The sequence below is a fragment of the Contarinia nasturtii genome, unplaced genomic scaffold (assembly GCF_009176525.2).
Source record: "Contarinia nasturtii isolate CC-2019 unplaced genomic scaffold, AAFC_CNas_1.1 Cnas_scaffold_5440, whole genome shotgun sequence".
NCBI lineage: Eukaryota > Metazoa > Arthropoda > Insecta > Diptera > Cecidomyiidae > Contarinia > Contarinia nasturtii.
Window position 1 is genome coordinate 1 of NW_022202712.1, and position 5430 is coordinate 5430.

At 34.6% G+C, this 5430-nt stretch overlaps 3 non-coding genes across 3 annotated transcripts; all 3 read left to right on the plus strand.

Moving 5' to 3' along the window:
* The first annotated feature begins 152 nt into the window (after positions 1-152).
* LOC116351426 lies at positions 153-271 on the plus strand. Its single transcript, XR_004202137.1, has one exon. It is a non-coding gene; the product is annotated as a 5S ribosomal RNA (ribosomal RNA).
* Positions 272-924: 653 nt separating this feature from the next.
* Positions 925-996, plus strand: Trnap-ugg. Its single transcript has one exon. It is a non-coding gene; the product is annotated as a tRNA-Pro (tRNA).
* Positions 997-3061: 2065 nt separating this feature from the next.
* LOC116351427 lies at positions 3062-3180 on the plus strand. The gene has a single exon (XR_004202138.1). It is a non-coding gene; the product is annotated as a 5S ribosomal RNA (ribosomal RNA).
* The last annotated feature ends 2250 nt before the right edge of the window (positions 3181-5430 follow it).

The following is a 5430-nucleotide window of genomic DNA, read 5'->3' on the forward strand; positions in this document are numbered from 1 at the left end:
ATTCCCACCCCCTAAGAGTGAGCCTATTATATGCCCCACCCTGTATAGTGGACCAATATAGTATAGATATCGACACTATTTAGTGCTATTTCTATATGTTATGGACACACTGGAATTGAAAGAATGTGTTGGCAAATGAACGGTATACATTCGTCAACGACCATATCATGTAAAAAGCACCAGTTCTCGTCCGATCACTGAAGTTAAGCTGCATTGAGCATGGTTAGTACTTGAATGGGTGACCGTCTGGGAACACCATGTGTCGTTGGCACCGAACTTTTTTTTTGTTTTACTTTTGTCTTTTTTTTTTGTTTTTGACCTTCTCTTTTTTGTCTTTCAAAGCGAAAATGCTGATTGTAAAGAAAAATTGAATTAGAGAGGTGTATATGAATTTGAACGTGAAGCATGAATTTGAATATTCATTGCCAGATAAAACACAGCATTGCTTATTTTTATTTTTTGATCTCCATCCTTTAAAAAAACACAAAATCTAGGAGCAAGAAGAATTAGGTGTTTTAATGCTGTTGAACAGTGACACTTCACTAATTACACCTTCAGTTGGTTAATCTGATGGTAGAATGAAAATATCGTTTTTTAGTAAAAAAAACAAACATATCATTGCATGAAATGATGTACGTTCACAGTCAAATACTATTGTCAATTACCTATAAAGCGGAAATTTGAGATTTTAGATATAAAACAGAAAATATTTGAAAAGATGTAATTTTGCTCACATCAAAACAATGTCATAATTCTACATGAAGATTTTATAAATTATAAATTATGCATAGTAAGCCATTCGTTGTGTGTTTTTTTATCATACCTTTCACTTTTGGAACGGAACGCTTTAGATATTGTTAATTATGCAAAATAATTCAAAAATTTGGCTGGTTTCGGTGCATATGAGTGGATTGATTGATAACCGGCTCAATGGTCTAGTGGTATGATTCTCGCTTTGGGTGCGAGAGGCCCTGGGTTCAATTCCCAGTTGAGCCCGGATGAATACTTTTTTTGCACTGCAAAATGAATCGATTTCAAGCCCATTCACACTCTGTATGCCGTACAGTATTTTTGCTCATCCCATTTATTTTAAATTTAAATAAAAGTCCATCAAAATTATTCATTTTTTGTTGTACTTTTAAGTAATTGTTTGATGACGGTATTTGGATTCAGCGAAACGTGATTTTGGAGACAAGATAGAATGACTATAGCTATTTTGAGAATGTTTTTCCATCAACCAAAGTCGCTTAAAATCTAATGATTTCTATTCCTCGCGACCTCCAATCATCCTGTAAAGTCAGATTTTGAATTAAGTTTCTACGCTGAGCAGATTGATATGAATTCCCATGATGTGGCATTTCAAATGAGCTGCTTGGTTGAACTTCTTCGAGCAATCATTGCATTGGAACGGTCTTACATCACTATGCAACTGCATATGCTGCTTCAAATTCTTTTTGTGCAGAGTAGAGTATTCTTTGCATAAAAAGCACTCGAAACGTTTAACTGCAATCGGTTTTATGTTACAACTTGTCATTGCTGTTAGAAAAGCCTTGCAAACAATTTGAACAACTGAATAGAAATTAGTTGACATGTGTTTTCATGTGCCTTTGAAGATCATCTTTTCTGGTGAATCGTTTTGGACACAAGGTGCATGGGAACGATTTTTCACCAGTGTGCGTGAGAATATGTCTTTTCAAACGGCTTTTTTTCGAAGTAGCATACTCGCACTATGTACATTTGTGCTGTTTCCCACTTGGCTTAACTGCCACTCTGTCCTTTTTGCCACTGCAACTTTTGATTTTGCAGACATCATTGCTTTTGGTTGCTTCGCCATTCGATGTAGTTGACTTTCGTTCATCCTTATCCGACGATCGCTTCGGAACGTCACTTTGTTGGTCCCCACCAGAAGTGTCTTCAGCTTTCTTTTCGATTTTTTCCGTTTTAACCTCTGGTTTAACATCAAGCAAATTACAAACACAATCAAAATCAATTATGTCACCGTTTTGGTCACCAGCAATTGCATTGTTGGGTCTATTGTTGGCCAATTCTGAAGTCGGCACCATGAGAATGTCACCTACATCTTCTGGTTCTTCTTTGATCGTTGGCTCAGACTTTATGTCGGCCTCAGACAATGGCAATTCACTAGTTTCTGGCGGCATTTTGTTTGACCCATTTTTATCGGGTGGTTGTCTATCTCGACCATCCATTGCGACGCTAAACTCACGTGTTGTCAATCAAAATCATTTAATTTACTAGCAAAGACAAAATATTGTCAAAAGAATACAAGAAAATCCATCACGCATTAACTCACCTTGATATAAATCCAATGACAACGTAAAAGTGCAGTTCAATCAATGTTTTCAATACAAAATGTATGTGGAATTTTTGTTGTGTATGTAAACCAATATGGCGGTGGCGAACGAATAAAAATATTATTTGAATATACGAATATAAATAATGAAAAATCTGAAGTACTTTCGATCAAACATGAATTTATGGATTTTCCGACACAAACAGTGCAAAGAACGCACACATTGTACTGTCAACATATTCGAATTTCGAAGTCTCTAGTGGAATTGTATGTGTCATCCTCAGAGCAGACAGTGTACAAATCAGAAGAAATTGGTCATTTCAAGAAAAAACACGTACAGACACCTTTTCAATATTTTGCACAAGCATACAATAGAGGTAAATAGATTTGTTTATTTAATTCAATCTTCTGCATTGATTTTATTTTAAATTATTTCTTGTGAAATAGTTAAATAAAAGCCTTGAGTTTTGTCAAATTTTAGAAAATGCAATGCAATGAACCTGCTTGAATTATTTCATATAAAACAAGATAGAAGACAATAAAGAATTGGACACATACCTACTTTCAGATGAAAATTCCCGATGTTTTAACTTCAGTTTAGAAAAGTGGCTTTAATACAGATCTTCTTCTTTGGGTAATTTTGTGAGAATTTGTCCATCAAATAACGACCTTTTCAAATTCAACAAAACAAATTGAAAAATTTAATGATAGAAATGAAAGAATGTGTTGGCGAGTGATCAGTGTCCATATGTCAACGACCATATCATGTAAAAAGCACCAGTTCTCGTCCGATCACTGAAGTTAAGCTGCATTGAGCATGGTTAGTACTTGAATGGGTGACCGTCTGGGAACACCATGTGTCGTTGGCACCAATCTTTTTTTTCTCTCACTTTTATTTTGCTCTTTTTCAACTTCTTCTCTTTTCCAATAAAAACGGTGCTCAACCATCTGAGTTTATTTTATTATGAGTGCGTGATGAGTGCTCTATATGATGAGACTTTATGCAAATTCATCTGGTTTCTGTTTTTTTATCGTTCTTTACCCGGATTTGATTTGTTTATTATGTCAAATTGCAGTTTACGACGCATTGAATCATCAATTGAAAACAATAGAGATTCTTATAGAATAAAGCCGGTTTCAATAAAGCCGATGATCTATATCACTAATTAAGTGCCATTTAAATATGTGTGTCCACCAGGAAGTAATGAAAAGAAAACTGCAAAAATCGATCAAATTGTCTTTATTCCGTTGATGTGACATTTTATAGCAGTCTATTGTCGATGAAGGTAACCCGAACAATTGAAAGATCGTATATATAAAGGCATCGCGATTCACAAATAAAATCATTCGATTGCAATTGCTAGTACGAAGAAGATTCAACATGTTCAAATTGGTAAGAAACGTGAAATTCACATTTTCTCATTGAATATTTTTAAACAAATTTGTTGATATTGTTTTGCAGATTGTCGCTGCTATTTTGACCATTGCTGTTGTTACAGCAAAACCATCGGGAATATTACTTTCAAGTGAATACCATGGAAATTATGGTGCAACTCCACTTGCCGTACTTGGATACAATTCGATTGCCACCGCAGTTGACACCGCCCCAATCGCAAATTCAGCACCACTTGTTCATGTTCCACAGGCTCAAACCTATTCGCACGACTATGTCTATGGAACACACAACAATCCATATGGCTATTATACTTTGTAAACGGATAATTTTTGCATATTAAGTCGATTTGAATAAAAGAAACAACAGGTTTTTTTACTTGTGTTGTTTACAATTTTTTTGATACAGTTGAAAGAAGCAGGAGGTGGTTTTGATTACAATAAGATAGTTTTGAAACATCACAACGATAAACTGATTGTAAAATGATCGGATTTAATTGATTTACTGATACTTATTTTCAATTCCGATTTGGTTTCCCTCAAAAATCCGATTGAAACGCATATGTCATGAACACCGGCGGTGTAAATCACTTAATATTCGCTTCTCATGGATCTCACAATCTTTCTTGCTTCTCTTTATCTCTCATGCATAACAGTGAATGTGAATGAAAACGAGATTTGGCTTCACATTTCATGCCTTTTAGTTTCTTGTTCTCAGTCGAAAAGTGAGAAGTTCTGAGAATGGGATAGCGTAAGTTGAGTTTTTTTATTCATATATGTGGGCAAAATGTGACGGCCGAAAAGAGGTCTACTCTAGGCTCTACCCTAGGCCCTACCAATAAGCCGATGAAAAAAAATTCCATTCATACGAAATGTGTTCACGCGTGTCTGCGTCTGTGTGGTGTCCATAAAAATAATAAATATGGTGATATGCTGAATTTACTGCCTATTTGTATCAAATGTCAATACAACTAGAAAACCAAACAATTTTTTCTTGTGTGTCAAATGTGTATCCAGACACTGTAGCATTTAAGGGCAGATACTTTACATTCATTAATTAATAAAAGACGTCATCGTTGTTTTTGTCTTCAGTTTCACGACAAATTCCAAGCAAATAAATGTCAGTCCATGTCTCGAAATAGAATTCTAATTAAACATCTGTTTGTTTTGTTGTTTTGTTTTTCTACTCGCTTCCTGACCATGAAGTTTTCGATCCGAACTATTTTCGAGAGCAAAATAAGAATGAACTTTTTCGGACAAACAATAACAAACTTTTCATCATTGCAAAATAAATTAATGGAATAGTTGTTTATTGGTCTCTTATCACTATACTAATTACAGCAATCGTTCCAAACAAATTGAGCTGCAGCAAAGGGAGCCAGTCATTGCCACATTTAATTAGTATTTATTTACAATTTGAAATCATTTTTTTTAACTAGGGGCTTTATCTTCAAATGTATACGATTTATACTGTAAATAGTGAACTATATTCCAAAATCATCAGCCACGATGGCTGCGATACAAAAGTTCCCATTTTTGGTAGTTTTTGTATGAAAAGTGCTTCGAAAATCATGTGTATCTGAAACTAATGTCAAATTCAGTTTTCTCGTGAATTCTTTGAGTAAAAGATTTGTAATAAATGCATGTTGTGGATCACAGTGCGGAAAAGTTCATCTTACAGATGTAAGACATTTTATTTACATTAGATTCTTGTTCAATCTATGAAA